Below are 18824 nucleotides of genomic sequence, written 5' to 3'. Positions count from 1 at the left end.
AGGACAGTGGTGTATACACCAGTACACACTGGTGTACCGGCGCACACCCCGCTGTGCTGCTGTGTGTCCCGGCGCACACCCCACCATCCTGTACTTCCGGTATCAGTGAGAAGGAAACAAAGGGACGGCACAGCAACATCACGGCTATAACCCCTACTGCAGTAACAACTGCTGAAAATAAATGAGGGTCAACAGCTTCAAAATGTTGCCGCTGCAGGCCAAGACAGGAGCAGTAGAGCCAAAACTTTTGAAGCTCAAAAACTAATCCTGCTTTAGAGCGAGTATAGGACCACCTACCTAACTATCATACAAATGCAGAAATACAGAAATAAATAAATGAATAAATGTGGAAATAAATCAATAAATAAATGTGGAAATAAATCAATAAATAAATGTTGAAATAAATGAATGAATAAACAAATGTTAAAATAAATAAATGAAAAAATAAATAAATGCACATATAAATGAATAATTAAAAAATATATAAAAAATAAATAAGAAATGTATGTATTATTTTATTTATTTAACTATACAATTATTCATGCGTGTATTTATTTATTTCTACATTCATGTATGCATTTATTTATTTATACATATGTCATTTTTGGTCCACCATACTGTACTACTTAAATAAATAAATACATCTACATTAATTATACAGAAAATGTGTTGATTATAGATATTAAAATAATATAAGACAATTAAAATAAAGATAATTTAATAATTCATTGATGTCTCCTCCTCAGTAAATTTATATCTTACTCCCGTTTGGAGAACATGTTGGCATTAGCGTCCAATGCAACACCTAACATTAGCCTGAGAGCATTACACACCAGTATAGTTTTGCTTATTTATATTTCCTGAGTAGGCTCTAAAAGCAAGTTAGACCTTCTCTACACATATTTAATTGTACGCTTGTTTCTATAGATACAACTATCAACTAATAGAATCAAAGTACAGTAATAGTTTAATGTTAAATATGTTTATTGCAGTCATATTTGCAAATATAATGTTATGTTTGCCCATTGTGACCATTTTTTTTTTGCCCATAATGTTGACCATTTTAAATTCAGCATCACATTCTTAAAATAAGTACTTGGAAAATTGGGCACTAGCAGAAGTGAAAGTAGGGGCAGCAACATTAAAACATATATTAATTTACTGACAATAATAAAAGGCATCTATGATTTTCCTATTTCATTTTCTGCCAATAGATAGATAGATAGATAGATAGATAGATAGATAGATAGATAGATAGATAGATAGATAGATAGATAGATAGATAGATAGATAGATAGATAGATAGATAGATAGATAGATAGATAGATAGATAGATAGATAGATAGATAGATAGATAGATAGATAGATAGATAGATACTTTATTTATCCCGAAGGAAATTTAGGATATATATAAATATAATATAAAACATGAATAAGTTAATTGCTCTGAAAAGCTCCACTATTTTACTTAATGCTGTGTCTAGTTATAGATAACTGTATGTAATTTGATTTTACATTTTTTAAGTAAAACACTTTTGTCTCTAGTATACTAATATAACTTACTGCACACACAAACAACTTCTAGTGTGATTTTACAAATTAGAGAAATGTTGACTAAAGCTTATTTGGTAGTAGTGAGTGTGTGTTATATAAAACTGTGCTAGCTAAGTTAATAAAGTACTTACATTTTTAACAAAGTAGCAGAGTGTGCAGGAACATATTACTGATCTTTATTACTGAATAAAGATTTTTTTGTATTAACTGACAGACACAGCTAGGTTTGCAACGGTATGAGATTTTCACGGTATGATAACCGTCTCAGAAAATACCGCGGTATCACGGTTATCACGGTATCACCCTTAAAGAAATTACAACAAAGGTTTTTTGTTCAATTAACTATTTATTGTAGAAACCTGGAACAATTATAATTTTAATGTCTCCTTAAAAAAAAAAAAGGTGTACACCATCAGGTGAAGGAAACCAGGTTTTTGCACTACTCTTAAGGGCATTAAGAGTGTATATAATATATATAAATATGTAAATATATATAATATATATATACACACATACACACACACGTTATACACATTACATGTACTCTAATAAGTAAAGATCCTGTATTTAAAATATTCAGTACAATTATTTAAGTTTAAATTATTTATTATCTGATAAACTGAGCCTGGGTCAGTGTCTGATCAACAACTGTTATAAACGTCCGTTTTACTGCCAAGTTGGTATATAACCAGATACTGCAGAAAGAGGGGATTTATTTCTGATATGATCCTCACAATAGAGATTTCTATTTTAAGGCTTTCACACCGAGTTTGGTTTTAACATATGAAAAACAGGCACGTCAGAATTAGAAAATGAACGCATGTAAATGAATGGCGTCTTTCACATCCAGTCCGGCCAGGACCTTTACACGGACACGTGAATCCATCGTAGCACGCACTTCACGCCTGTACCTGCGTGCCCAAATTTCGGATAACTCAGCGCTTTTGCGGGCGCTTACCGCATGGGTTGTGCACGACTACAAAGAGGTTTTATTTAGGTTCAGATTAAAATGATAAACTAAACACATACTTTGCGCTGCACAGCGGGGTGGTGTTCATGGAGATGGGAGAACAGGTTTGACGTATATGTTCACCTTTAGCTGTGACTTTATGGCCACATTGATCACAAATCGGATAACCATCCTCGGGTGCGTTCGGCGGGTATCCGAAATAGTCCCACACTGCTGATTTTAGTTTAGCCTTTTTTTAGGCGGACGGAGATTTGTTTAGTCTGATGCACTTTCTGCTGTTCTCACCGCTGTGTGCTGAGAAGCTGAGGCGGAGCAGAGTTGCGCATGCGCGGGTGAGTTTGTCCGCTGGCATGCGTTTTACCGGTAATAAGCAAACACACACGGTATGATAACCGTGCATTTTAATACCATGGTATACCGTGAAACCGGTTACCGCTGCAACCCTAGACACAGCACCATTTTATTTAACTAAAAAGCTAGCTAAAACAAACATTACACAGTGACTTGTAGAGACACACAACCACTAAGTTAACCTAGCTGACTAGCTAGCTAATGTACAACATCTAAACAAAGGTTCTGTGGAAGCATTTAGGTTAGCTAATAAAGAACAATTCGCCAGCTAACTACCAAATTGGTTAACTAGCAAGCCTAAATGCTTTTATGGTATGTATGTTTGTAAAAGCATTTAAGCTAACGCTAGCAAACTAGCTGGTTTCTATCCTAGCAAGCTAACTATTTATTAGCTTAGCTAACCTAAATAACGTTACCGAAACAGTACTTCTGTTCTGGCCTTGTACACTAGTTAACAATTTTAATTTCAAGTAAAACCATACTTTTTGGTTGTCTGTTAGTGACTGTTATAGCTGCATTATCATTTACATTAACATGAAATGTGTTTATGCTACATTCTGAGATAATTTAGCCTCAGATAATATCACCTTGATATGCTGCTAAGTTAGCTAGCTTAGCTAACTGAAGAGGCGACACAGATAGGGTTATAACTCATATTTGACGGTCAAAATATTTATTAAGTACATGGAATCTAAATAAATGATATTTCAAAAAAGGTACTTAATACTTAGGTACGTAGGTTTGCTACCTACCTACAAACTTCAAAGGTTTCAGGATAGCTGACAGTTGACGAAAGTTTTAATGTTTGAGGAATCCGCGCGCCAAGTGCTACGAGTATGGCAAGCCAACTAAGCCAAAACGTGTGGGAAAGATATGGCAAGCCAACTAAGCCAAAACGTGTGGGAAAGAAACGCCTCCACGCGTAAAAATATGACGTGTCCACACGTAAAAAAATCACGTGTACAGGCGGTAAAACTGTTCGTGTATACACGTTTTGGCATCTAACATCCAATCGGTAAACGCGCCTATGCATACATTTGCATTGTAATAAGGCAGCCTGACAACACATGATGTCATGCAACGTATTGTATTCCATATTCATAAGACGCTTACGTGGGTTACAACGCAGTGTCTACGTACCGTGACATAGCCCCATACATACTCATACACACTCTGCACGCAAGGTCCACATAACTGAAACGTTGTAATCATGTGTCTATGATGTACCCCCTATTTCACATGATGTAACCCCCGCCATTTTATATCCATAGTGTTTACCCTGCCTTTAGGTCAGTGCAATCATGGCTCTGCATGTTGTTTACTAGGGCTTAAAAAAGCAAAATTACAATTTAAAAGTATAACATTTTAAAAGTTAAGACTTTAAGTGTGGACAGTTAGGACTGAAATATTGTGTTTATATTGATTGTAGTTCATTTTTTTATTTTTTTTTTTAGACCTAACATTTTTAATAACAGCCTTGCTTTAGTGTTAATTGTGCCGCTATAATACGACTTGACTTAATATGACTTTCCCTGTGGGATCTGTCTTACACCTAGCAATAATAGTTATATTTCTTGTGTGTTAATGTAGGGAATGTTATGTTCCCTGAGTAGGGCACTGTGGCATTAAAAATACTTGTTTATCCACATTTTAATCTGTCCTAGCAGATATGAGGTGTTGTACAGGCATATTAAGACTGCTTCTACAGCTCAGTAAATGTTGCCATCTACAGGCTGCATATTGCAACTGCGGCTTTTTGAGATGGACAGTAAATCCCAAGACGTTATTTTTTTACGTCTGTACACGTAATATATCCACGTCTGTACAGGTGAAAAAAAGCACGTGATGTACAGACGGCATAAATTTACGCCTCCACACGTAAAAAGATTACGTCTGTACACGTAAAAAGATAACGTCTTTATCTGTCAACACGTGATTTTTTTACGTGTGGACACGTCATATTTTTACGCGTGGAGGCGTTTCTTTCCCACACGTTTTGGCTTAGTTGGCTTGCCATAGAAAGAAACGCCTCCACGCGTAAAAATATGACGTGTCCACACGTAAAAAAATCACGTGTACAGGCGGTAAAACTGTTCGTGTATACACGTTTTGGCATCTAACATCCAATCGGTAAATGCGCCTATGCATACATTTGCATTGTAATAAGGCAGCCTGACAACACATGATGTCATGCAACGTATTGTATTCCATATTCATAAGACGCTTACGTGGGTTACAACGCAGTGTCTACGTACCGTGACATAGCCCCATACATACTCATACACACTCTGCACGCAAGGTCCACATAGGCCTGGACAATAATTCGATAACGGTATTTATCGCGATAAGAAATGTTTCAATAACGGTGATATCATTTTTGTGTCATATCGATATGTATTATTTACAGAAACACGGCTCAGCTGCGCTCCGTTCGGCCCCTAAAATCTCTCGCGCTGAAACTCGCGCTGAAAATCTCTCGTGCTGAAATCTCTCGCGCTGAAAATCTCTCGCGCTGAAGCTCGGCCGCGCTCCGGTCAGCATCTAAAATCTCTCGCGCTGAAACTCGGCCGCGCTCCGGTCAGCGCTCCGGTCAGCATCTAAAACCTCTCGCGCTGAAATCTCTCGCGCTGAAGCTCGGCCGCGGTCCGGTCAGCATCTAAAATCTCTCGCGCTGAAACTCGGCCGCGCTCCGGTCAGCATCTAAAACCTCTCGCGCTGAAATCTCTCGCGCTGAAACTCGCCCGCGCTCCGGTCAGCATCTAAAACCTCTCGCGCTGAAACTCGCGCTGAAATCTCTCGCGCTGAAGCTCGGCCGCGCTCCGGTCAGCATCTAAAACCTCTCGCGCTGAAATCTCTCGCGCTGAAACTCGGCCGCGCTCCGGTCAGCATCTAAAACCTCTCGCGCTGAAACTCGCGCTGAAATCTCTCGCGCTGAAGCTCGGCCGCGCTCCGGTCAGCATCTAAAATCTCTCGCGCTGAAACTCGGCCGCGCTCCGGTCAGCATCTAAAATCTCTCGCGCTGAAACTCGGCCGCGCTCCGGTCAGCATCTAAAATCTCTCGCGCTGAAACTAGGCCGCGCTCCGGTCAGCATCTAAAATCTCTCGCGCTGAAACTCGCGCTGAAATCTCTCGCGCTGAAGCTCGGCCGCGGTCCGGTCAGCATCTAAAATCTCTCGCGCTGAAACTCGGCCGCGCTCCGGTCAGCATCTAAAATCTCTCGCGCTGAAACTCGGCCGCGCTCCGGTCAGCATCTAAAACCTCTCGCGCTGAAATCTCTCGCGCTGAAGCTCGGCCGCGGTCCGGTCAGTATCTAAAATCTCTCGCGCTGAAACTCGGCCGCGCTCCGGTCAGCATCTAAAACCTCTCGCGCTGAAACTTGCACTGAAATCTCTCACGCTGAAACTCGGCCGCGCTCCGGTCAGCATCTAAAATCTCTCGCGCTGAAAATCTCTCGCGCTGAAACTCGGCCGCGCTCCGGTCAGCATCTAAAATCTCCTTTTAGAATCTCCTAAATTTCTTTATTCTGGCTGAAACACTTTTGTAGTTTATGTTATATCTAAGTTATTTATAGTTATAAAAGCCTACAGGTTTGCTTATTTGACTGTGATATCATGTTCCTTTTATGTATATAAAGGCTTTTTTTCCTTATCCTGGTTGAAGCACTTTTGTTTTGATCTGTTAAATTTGTTTACGGAAGAATAAGAAGCTTTGCCTCTGTTGTAAATGTAAAGTTATTTATATTGGTAATATGTACAGTACAGGCCAAAAGTTTGGACATACCTTCTTATTCAATGCGTTTTCTTTATTTTAATGACTCTTTCATTTCATGACGCATTGAATAAGAAGGTGTGTCCAAACCTTTGGCTTGTACTGTATATAGGTTATAGGCTTGTGTTTGACAGAGATGTCATGTTTTTATTTTGCTATAAGTGATTAAAAGTGATCATTGGTTTATTTTGACCATTTTTTATTTCTAAAGTGTTATATAGTTTTTGTGAAAGGAGGCTTTAAAGACTTAAGTTTTTCTTAGGCCTTCAAAATATTTATGTCGATATCGAAATTATATCGTATCGACCGAAATTATGGAATATATCGTGATATAAATTTTGGCCATATCGTCCAGCACTAGGTCCACATAACTGAAACGTTGTAATCATGTGTCTATGATGTACCCCCTATTTCACATGATGTAACCCCCGCCATTTTATATCCATAGTGTTTACCCTGCCTTTAGGTCAGTGCATGTTATTATTATTATTATTATTATTATTATTATTATTATTATTATTATTATTGTTATTAGTTTTTGTAGTACTAGTCATCTGCACAATAATCTATGGTTATTTTGTCATTTTGATTTGCTTTAGGACAATAAAAATGTAAAAGAAACTAATAAAAGATACAGAGAAATTGTGACTCTAAATTTACTAAATTCAGTGGCTGAACACCGAATGTTGTTTACTAGGGCTTAAAAAAGCAAAATTACAATTTAAAAGTATAACATTTTAAAAGTTAAGACTTTAAGTGTGGACAGTTAGGACTGAAATATTGTGTTTATATTGATTGTAGTTCATTTTTTTTAATTTTTTTTTTAGACCTAACATTTTTAATAACAGCCTTGCTTTAGTGTTAATTGTGCCGCTATAATACGACTTGACTTAATATGACTTTCCCTGTGGGATCTGTCTTACACCTAGCAATAATAGTTATATTTCTTGTGTGTTAATGTAGGGAATGTTATGTTCCCTGAGTAGGGCACTGTGGCATTAAAAATACTTGTTTATCCACATTTTAATCTGTCCTAGCAGATATGAGGTGTTGTACAGGCATAAGACTGCTTCTACAGCTCAGTAAATGTTGCCATCTACAGGCTGCATATTGCAACTGCGGCTTTTTGAGATGGACAGTAAATCCCAAGACGTTAATTTTTTACGTCTGTACACGTAATATATCCACGTCTGTACAGGTGAAAAAAAGCACGTGATGTACAGACGGCATAAATTTACGCCTCCACACGTAAAAAGATTACGTCTGTACACGTAAAAAGATAACAGGCTTGTTCGACTTAACCCGGCGCTGCGCAGTCCGATCGCCGCCTGGCTCGGTATGGTGCATGCTGGTTAGTTTTTTGTCCGACTTGCGTCTGCGCCTTCATCACGTGACGATGACTTCCGGCGTTATAGTCCCGCGAGTGAAATCTGCCTGCAGCCGTCTGACCCAGGCGCTGCAGTTGCTTCCCACCAACTGCGGGAGCCTAGAGCCGCCCTGATGACGACAGAGCTTAATCCCCATTGGTTAGAAGATCCACCGACACCTATCACGTGTGAATCTTTTTATTTTAAAATATATATCTCCTCTAAAACCCCTTAAAAAACACAGTATTTACACTGTCATATCTAGTAGCAAGACAGTTCATTTTCATGCAGTATTCAAAAATATTTATTTGTTCATAATCTGCATTTTATATCATAATAAAGCTCAACTGCTATCATTTTTACTGTTTTATAAAGCGCCCTGAACTGCTCTTATTAATTATCTTTAAACCTACATAACTATTATACTGAGATCTACTTTTCTTTTCTTCTATTTATAGCGGGGAGATCTTGCCCCACCTAGCCTCTGTACCTATGAATATAGATATGTGGTTATCTATCCTGTTATCTAACGATGACTTGGAAAACACCCGTAGGACTAAATAAATGCACAGATAAGTTAATAACTGGTTTGATGAGGTGGCTTCGGAACGGTTTATCACGGTGGCAACCCGAAGAACTAACGTTACCTATAGTGTCAGCTCACTAGCTTTGTAACCTTTTCCCCTCCCAGACCAGAACAGGACAGGTGAGGCGCCCCCACTCCAAGGTAAGCAATATAAATAAAAAAGTATATATATATATATATATATATATATATATATATATATATATATATATATATATATATATATAAAATAACGTGCAAAACAATAGAGAATAAATTGTAAAATAAACAGGGTAAGTGACTGACTAGAAGATTAAATGAAGATTCAAATTTTCTTATTTATTTTATCACAATTATTTAAATTTGCCCCTTTTACTGAATCAAGTAAATCAAATATTCTTAGAGCAAATTGAATGAAACAATAATGACAATATGGACCAGTCACAATGCAAACCTTAGTTTCACAGATTTGGTTTCACAATCCCAACAAAAAAACACACACACAAAAAAAAGGTCTTTCACAGTTTAACCCTTTTTTTCAGTCTCTGAACAGTCCAAGGTTTTAACTCAAGTGCTTGGAACTTTCTGTGGCACACAGTTAACTCAGTCTCTGAAGAACAGTCTCTGAATTACGTTGCATAAACCAGAGCAATACAGAAAAGTTTACCTCCCTTTAACGAATGAGATGTGAAGCTTGGAGGATGTCGTCTGCATGGCAGGGGCACGTTCTATGAAACAGCGAGGAGCTTTCAGTGTTAGAAACGAAACAGATCCACTTAATTACGTCCGAATAGGGTTAGCCAGCAAATCCAATGCTCTTGCGGTCCAGATAGGCGCGATCTCTGATCTCCGGACAGATATCTGATCTCTGAACAGGTTCCTCTCTGCGTGTTAGCTGAGCATGCGACCAACGCAGCGTTTCTCTTTAAAAACATCACCAGCTCCGATCGTTTACTCAGTCTTATTTAAGCGCAAAACCAAAAGTTCAACTTTTAACTTATCTTCAGTGTGCTGTAGTTTAAACGCGCACACACACAAAACACAAATGTACTGAAGAGCCGAGCTAGCACGAGCCAAATTCACTTTTCCCTTCACAGCGATACACAGCTTCACTCACGATACTGCTGCAGCCTCGAACTTTCTCAGTCCATGAAGTACAGCCGTCCGCCATTTCACGCACTCTGTTTATAGTTGAGCTCTCTCGAGTTGGTTCCTGACTTAAATCCTCCCGTTGGAGCTGATTTAAAGAGTCACCAGGCCTCCTCAACTCTCCTTAGACTGTTGCTTGACAAAAACTAACTATAAACTTTAGAACTGAGCTATTTTATAGAGAATTTAGTTGTCTAACGCTGGCGCCACAACTCCACAAGCTGCCGTCTCTGTCCCTCTCGCGCTCTTCTCAAGCTATATTTTAGCTCCGCCTTAACAAGCTAAACTCTAGCTTCTGATTGGCTACTCCAACTAAAGCTCTAGCTTCTGATTGGCAACTAAATTAATGATTTTTTTTAACCCGTCCTGACCGCTGCACATAAGCACTTATTTACTTCAGTTTTTATAAACGCATATAAAATATGGTTTATTATTAAAAACACTGCTCACTTATTTGGACACTCCACATTCCCCCCTGCTAAACCCTGCCATATCAGCGATCATCCTCCAGCTAACTCCATCTCTGAAACACAGAACAACAGAATACAGAACAAGGTTAAACATACAGTTAATACATGTTTCTCTTACATAAGTAGACTTTAAGTATTCATTTTTCACTTACTCCAAAACATAATCATGTCTGAGTCTCCAAGGAAGTGTACCCCTACACTGTCTCTTTGAGCGTCTTAACCCATGACCACTTGCATTATCTGACTCATCAGCATAATCAGATTCTCTTTCTGGCCCTGGTTCTACATTTAACTCTGGAGCCTCAGGTTCAACATGCTCTTCATTTACTACAACTTGATCCTCCCTCATGTCTGCATAAGGTGTCTGTCTAACTGGGATGTAGACAAGGTCTGCATCATCTGGATCGGAAAACTCATGTCCGTCACGTCTATGACTATGTGTTTGTCCTTTGCTTAGTGTCTGGAAAGTACAGTGTTTAAGCTGATCCCTGTGGACTACCTTTGTCTGCACACCCCGTTCAGGTTGTATGGTATACACTGGTATGTCTGTGTGATTCTGCTTTAGCACAATGTATGGATGTGACTCCCACTTGTCTTGTATTTTGTTTCTTCCTCTAGGTTTATGATTGCGCAAAAGCACGCGGTCACCAGGTCTAAGGAGTGCCCCATAGGATTTACGATCATAGACTCTCTTACGTCTCCTGGAGGCTTCTTGTGATGCTGCTTTAGCGATTTCTGCAGAGGTTTTCAGTTTCTCATGGTGGCTTTTCACCCAGTCATCCAAATTGTCAAAATCACTATCCTCAAGATCTTTACCTCCAAGCACATCTAGAGGAAGCCTTGCATCTCTTCGAAAAAGGAGGTAGAATGGAGAGTAGCCAGTGGAGGAGTGAACATGGCTGTTGTACACCATTACTAGTTCTGGTAAGTATTCCTTCCAATTTCTTTTCTTCTCTGGGGGCAGAGTTCGTAACATGTCATGCAACGTCCTGTTAAATCTCTCGCAATTTGCATTTCCCTGTGGGTGGTATGGGCTGGTGCGACTTTTTGCAATTCCGTACAGCTTGCACAGTTCCTTAATTACATGGGACTCAAAGTTCCGGCCCTGGTCCGAATGCAGTCGTGCTGGGCACCCATAATGAACAAACCAGTGCTTGAGAAGTGCTTTTGCAGTAGTGTGAGCTGTTTGATTTTTAGTAGGAACAGCAACAGTGAATCTGGTGAACATGTCTGTAAGTACCAGTACATTTTCATATCCTCCAGAAGATCTTTCCAACAGGGTATAATCCATGGCTAGGACTTCCAGTGGGGCACTAACACTACTACAAGTCATGGGAGCTCGATTGCGTGGGAGCACATCTTTTGCGAGAGCACATCGTTTGCACTGCTTGATCCAGTCCTGAACATCTCTGCTCATGGATGGCCAATAATAGCTTTGTCTCATCATCTCTAAAGTGCTCCTCTCCCCAAAGTGCCCTCCATGTTCATGCTGACTTTCGTATACCTTGCGCTGCAAACTCTCAGGCACAATAAGCTGCCAAACACCCTCTCCATCCCTAGGATGACATATACAGCGGAACAGGGCCCCATGTCGCAGTTTTAAGCGATCAAATTGTTTGGAAAGCTTTCTTAGCTTTGGGGTCATAGCACGTTGTTCAGCAGGACTCAGATTCTTCCCCCTTAGCACAGCACTGTATACAGGCCGAATATCAGGGTCACACTTTTGCTGTTCCTCAATCTCACCCCAACTATACCCGCTTACTCCCTTTCTAATAGAAGCCTGTACCGCGACGTGAACAGCAGGTTCAACTTCTCTCCTCTCTGCAGCTGGCCACAAGCATGCACGCACTTCTTCGGTATTTATCAGAATGAAATCTTTGCCTGTGTCTTTCGCTTCAGGCTCTTCATGGGAAGGGAGTCTTGACAGCACGTCCGCATTAGCGTTTTGTCTTCCAGGTTTGTAGGAAATGTCGAAATTGTACTCAGCCATTTGTGCCACCCACCTTTGCTCTACCACTCCCAGGTTCGCGGAATCAAGATAGCGCAGCGGATTGTGGTCTGTGACAACAGAGAACTTGGCAAACATCAGGTAGTCTCTAAATTTTTCTGTTACAGCCCATTTGAGCGCTAGCAATTCTAGCTTAAAGGCACTATAGTTCTTGTCATTTTTCTCTGATCCTCGCAGACCACGACTCGCGTAGGCAATGACACGTTCTGTGCCCCCCTGTTTTTGGCTGAGCACAGCTCCCAGACCATGGAGGCTCCCATCAGTGGTGAGTATGAAGGGTTGGGTGAAGTCCGGATAGGCAAGCACAGGTGGAGACATTAAGCACCCTTTCAGTTTGTCAAAGGCGGTTTGACACTCACCACTCCAGGTGATTGGGCCAATAGCTCTCCCTCTGTTCATTTTCCCTCCTACCAGCGCATGCAGTGGCTTCGCTAACTGAGCAAATTTAGGCACGAAGCGCCTGTAATAGCTCATAAACCCTAGCACCTGTCTTATGTCTTTTACAGTTTTAGGTATTGGCCACGTTTCAAGGACTCTGACCTTCTCTGCATCGACCTGTACACCCTTGGCTGAAATTATGTGCCCAAGGAATTTCACTTCCGGCTTTAGTAAAAAACATTTGCTTGGTTTTAACTTCAGCCCATGATGCCTCAGTCGATTAAACACGAGCTCTAGCCTTTCACAGTGGCTTTTAAAGTCTCTGGAAAAAATTATAATGTCATCAAGATAGACTAGTAAGATGTCAAACGCAAGGTCACCCAGCACCACCCCCATAAGGCGCTGGAAAGTGGCTGGGGCGTTGCATAGCCCAAAAGGCATTCTGGACCACTGGAAGAGTCCAAACGGAGTGGTCACAGCAGTCTTTTCCCTATCGGAGTCCTTTACAGCCACTTGGAAATAACCTGCTGTCAGGTCAAGTGTTGAAAACCATTGAGCATTTCCTAAAGCATCAAGTGACTCTTCCACTCGTGGAAGGGGATATGCATCTTTGCATGTGACTTGGTTAAGTCTTCTATAGTCACAACAGAACCGTACAGTCCCATCTTTCTTGATGACTATCACTGCAGGTGACGCCCACGGACTGCAGCTTTCTTCGAGGATTCCTCGGTCAACAAGGCTCTGCACATGCTTTTTAAATTCTTGGAACACCTGCGGTGGGACCCTCCTGTGCCTTTGTTTTACTGGTGGTGCATCACCAGTGGGGATACTGTGTGTCACTGCAGTGGTGTAGCCAAAATCACTGTCACTTTTTGAAAAAATATCTTTGTGCTTCGCCAGCAGATCCATAAGCTCTTGGTACTGTGACGAAGTAAGGCCATCAGCGTTCACTTGGACAGGGACAGGCAGTTGACCTTCATTGCATTCTGGAACTAAATCATCACGGTGGATAGCTCTCACATGGAGAACTCCATCTCCCTCCTCCAACACCACAGTCTGTCTTGACAGCACTTCCTGGGGCTTATGCACCGAAGCAAGCTTTGACATTGGCATCAATCTTATGGGACACCCACTCACATTTAGCACTCTTACTGGCACCTTGCCATCTGCTGCCTTAGCCAACACGTTTGCAACCATTAGCCCCTTGGGCATATTCACCTTAGGTGCAGGCTCTACCAACACCTGGCACGTTACTTTGGGTGGCACCCTACAGCGGCCTTCCAGCACCCTTTCACTAAATGGGGGAATTGTGACTGCTTCTCTCCCTGCCATCCTGACGAAGCCAATCTTTCCGCCAGGACCAAGATACTGTGACTCTTTTTCCACTCGAGCTAGCACACGTCTGATGCAGGCTTCTTCTGAGTGCTGACTGTACCTGTTCATCTGCTTCACTTCCCCTCCGGTCATGAAGACATCCTGGAGTTCACTGATTACATTCATTCCCAAGATTCCAGGAAGTCCCTTCATGTCTTTTACACCTGGGTTAGTGTCAGTTAGCACAAACACACACCTCTTTTGAAGCATTCGCCCCATGCACTCAATGTCTGCTTCTAGACACCCCAGAACAGGTATGTCCAATCCGTTCGCAGCTGTGAGCTTTACCCAGTGAGCAGACGATAGTGTTAGTTCTTGTTCCCCAAAATGCTCATTGAAAAAGGACTCTGTGATGGTGGTAACCTCTGAGCCTGTGTCTAAAAGACAACTTGTCTTTACACCAGCTATCTTGATCTCAATGGTCAAGCAGTCTCCGAAGGCATTTTTTCCAAGGGTGTTAGAAACTCCTTGTGTAAGTGTCTCTGCCGCCCTACTCCAAACAACTGATGTGTCTTTACCATTCTGCATGTTTGAGGAGGTTCTTGACGTGGCTGCACTTGCTTCTGTCACATGTTTGGATGGGACAGGTCCACTCTGTTCTTCTTCATGTGGGCAGTATCGACTTGTGTGACCAGGCTCCCTGCAAGTGTAGCAGATGTATCTCCCTTCACTGTCTTTCAGGGGTGCTTTTCTAGGTCTCCTTTGATGTAGTTTTGTGTTTTCTTGGCCATGAACTACTTGATACAACTCTTCTTGGCGGGCTGCTATCTTTTGTATCGCCTCGTGGAGCTTTTCCAGAGTTAATGCTGGTGAAGAATCTTCTGTGGCAGCAGCAGCATTTACAGTGCCCCTTGAGCGAGAGCTGCTTCTCATGCTGCATGATGCCTGCACCTCCTCTTCCTCAGACCAGGTAATTGCAGCCTGCATTAGCTGAGTAAAACTCAGCTTGTCTTCTTCTTTCACTTTTCTTTTCATCTCACGCCTTAGAAAGTCATCCTTTAAACCCAAAACTAGCTGTTCTTTCAGCACTGTATTAGCATCTGGAACACGATCAGAGTCTCTACTCAGGACACGATTCAGTTTCTCTTGTAGGTCATATGCATACACACGTATGGTTTCACCAGACATCTGTCTTCGTTCATAGAATTCCTTCAGTCTCGTCCCAATTGGCACCTTATCTCCATATGTTTCCTGAAGAGTAGTGAATATTTCCTCTACATCTTTCTCCTCTTCCTTCAGCATAAACTTCACAGTCATTCTTGCTTCATCCTTTAGCTGCTGCTTAACCAGTTCAATACGATCTTCATCCGGCACTTTCATGACTTTAAAAGCGGACTTCATTGCTGCAATCCACTCTTCAATGGTTAAATCACCTGACTTTGTTGCGCACCCACTAAACTCTGGGAGCTTACGATCACGAGGGATGTACATGGCAGGTGGAGATTTCTGAGCAGCCACTTGTTGCTCAATGACAGCCTTTGCTAGAGAAAGGGCCTCCCTTTGTTCTGTTCTAGCTTGCTGTAAGGCTCCAGACTGTTCCATTAGCTTCTGCTGCATTTCTGCAAACTCTCTTCTTAACTCGTCTAGCTCTGACATTTTTGGGCGGGCAAATAACCTGTGACCACAGCTATATTTAGCCAAAACTCCCTAGTTTCTATCCTGTTCGTGACGCCACTTTTATAGCGGGGAGATCTTGCCCCACCTAGTGGGGGTAGTAAGCTGTAGCTTGACCTTGGACGACTGGAAAGCGAAAGGATCTAAGTCCCCACCCCCAGCACGAATATAAATATAAAATAACGTGCAAAACAATAGAGAATAAATTGTAAAATAAACAGGGTAAGTGACTGACTAGAAGATTAAATGAAGATTCAAATTTTCTTATTTATTTTATCACAATTATTTAAATTTGCCCCTTTTACTGAATCAAGTAAATCAAATATTCTTAGAGCAAATTGAATGAAACAATAATGACAATATGGACCAGTCACAATGCAAACCTTAGTTTCACAGATTTGGTTTCACAATCCCAACAAAAAAACACACACACAAAAAAAAGGTCTTTCACAGTTTAACCCTTTTTTTCAGTCTCTGAACAGTCCAAGGTTTTAACTCAAGTGCTTGGAACTTTCTGTGGCACACAGTTAACTCAGTCTCTGAAGAACAGTCTCTGAATTACGTTGCATAAACCAGAGCAATACAGAAAAGTTTACCTCCCTTTAACGAATGAGATGTGAAGCTTGGAGGATGTCGTCTGCATGGCAGGGGCACGTTCTATGAAACAGCGAGGAGCTTTCAGTGTTAGAAACGAAACAGATCCACTTAATTACGTCCGAATAGGGTTAGCCAGCAAATCCAATGCTCTTGCGGTCCAGATAGGCGCGATCTCTGATCTCCGGACAGATATCTGATCTCTGAACAGGTTCCTCTCTGCGTGTTAGCTGAGCATGCGACCAACGCAGCGTTTCTCTTTAAAAACATTTATTTTTTATTTAAGCGCAAAACCAAAAGTTCAACTTTTAACTTATCTTCAGTGTGCTGTAGTTTAAACGCGCACACACACAAAACACAAATGTACTGAAGAGCCGAGCTAGCACGAGCCAAATTCACTTTTCCCTTCACAGCGATACACAGCTTCACTCACGATACTGCTGCAGCCTCGAACTTTCTCAGTCCATGAAGTACAGCCGTCCGCCATTTCACGCACTCTGTTTATAGTTGAGCTCTCTCGAGTTGGTTCCTGACTTAAATCCTCCCGTTGGAGCTGATTTAAAGAGTCACCAGGCCTCCTCAACTCTCCTTAGACTGTTGCTTGACAAAAACTAACTATAAACTTTAGAACTGAGCTATTTTATAGAGAATTTAGTTGTCTAACGCTGGCGCCACAACTCCACAAGCTGCCGTCTCTGTCCCTTCTTCTTCTTCTTCTTTCCAATTTTATGGCGGTTGGCAGGCCAATTACTGGCGCATTACCGCCATCTACTAGGCTGGAGGGTGAATCAAGACTTCAGGACAGTGACTACATTGTGTGGAAAAAAAAAAAAAAAAAAAAACTAAATTAAATTATACAACCCAATAGACTTCAAGAACAACAAAACATATTTGTGCACTAATCCCATCCCTGACCCATATATAAGTAAACCCTTTAAAGAAAAATCCTTGTGACCCTTCACTCTGAGTGTGTCAAATAATAACTGTCTCTGCTCAGAATATTCTTTACAGTGTAATATCACGTGCTCTGGCGTTTCCCTTTGTGTGCAGTATCTACATAGCCCCGTGTCATGCTTCTGAATCAGCTGTAAGGAAGAATTCAGTAAAGTGTGACCTATACGAAGACGAGCCAACACCACTTCATTTCTTCTACCCGACCCTCCCATTGAACTCGAACCAACCCCAGGCTGAATGTTAAAAAGATGTCTGCCCTTAGATTGTTGTGTCCATTCATTCTGCCATACTGCCCGAACATGCCTCTTAATAAGAACTTGAATCTCTCCTTTCCTTAGAGGGATGACAAGGTCACACTCCTGGTGATTTAAACATTGTTTAGCTATCCCATCTGCCATTTCATTCCCCTCCACTCCTACATGTGCTGGTATCCACAAAAAGCTGACATGTATGCGCTGCATTTGGAGTCTAAACAACGATTGGCATATTTCTAGAAGTAGGTCTGGCCTACAGGAGGACCTTCCAGTACGTAGACTCTGGAGAGCTGATAAAGAGTCAGAACATATGACCAGACTCAAAGGGCAAATTTCCTCAACCCACTGCAAGGCCAGCACGATAGCCACAAGCTCTGTTGCAAACACTGACAAATTATCAGACAACCTCCTACCAATAGAAACTTGAAAGTCTGGAACAAAGACAGCTGCCGCTGTAATTCCTGATATAGGTTGTTTAGATCCATCTGTGTAAACTTGCAAAACATTAAAATAAGACTGTGCCAAATATCTTCGAACCACAATAGAATACACAGACCTGTCAACATCTGCAGACAGCTGGTCGTGTATAGACAAATCAACAACAGGTTCTGGAAACAGCCAAGGAGGAATTACTGGCCTAGGTACTGTTGTACACAGCGTCAAGTTCCTTAAACCCATACCCTCAGCCTCTCCAGTACCCAGGCATCCAAAACTCCTAGAGATCCCATGCATGTCGTCTACACAGTCATGAATAACCGTAGACATTGGATGACTGCGCTCATGTCCTCTTACATTGACCCAGTAAACAGTGGATAAAGCCAACCTCCGTAACTGCAAGGGCATCTCCCCAGTCTCCACCTGCAAAGATACCACAGGGGACGATTTCACTGCTCCACTGCATAATCTTAATGCCTGAGCTTGAATCAGGTCCAGTTTTTTAAGAGTGTTTGTAGATGCAGACCTATACGCCACACAACCATAATCAAAAACTGATCTCATCAGTGCTCTGTACATATAAAGGAGTGATGATCGGTCAGCCCCCCAGTCACATCCAGATAGGCATTTAAGAACATTAAGAGCACTTTTACATTTGTCCATTATTTTACTGATATGAGTTTTCCATGTCAGTTTAGTGTCCATCCACATACCTAAAAATCTGACTACCTTAACTTCCTCTATCTCCAAATCATATAAGCGTAGACCCAAAGAAGTAGATTTTTTCCGGTTGGAAAAACACATAGCCTGTGTTTTTGACACAGACAGCTTAAAACCCCAATCATTAGCCCAGCACTCCACCCTCATTAATGCCTCCTGCATCTGTTTCAAAACAAAAGGGAGATTTCTACCCCTTTTCCACAGAGCCCCATCATCTGCATAAAGAGATTTTGCAATTCCTGCGCCCACAGATGAAAAAATGTCATTTATCATGACGTTGAACAACAGAGGGCTACAAA

Source organism: Astyanax mexicanus, chromosome 7 (genome assembly GCF_023375975.1).
Source record: "Astyanax mexicanus isolate ESR-SI-001 chromosome 7, AstMex3_surface, whole genome shotgun sequence".
Lineage (NCBI taxonomy): Eukaryota > Metazoa > Chordata > Actinopteri > Characiformes > Acestrorhamphidae > Astyanax > Astyanax mexicanus.
The sequence above is the reverse complement of the archived record's forward strand: the minus strand, read 5'-3'. Positions refer to the sequence as shown.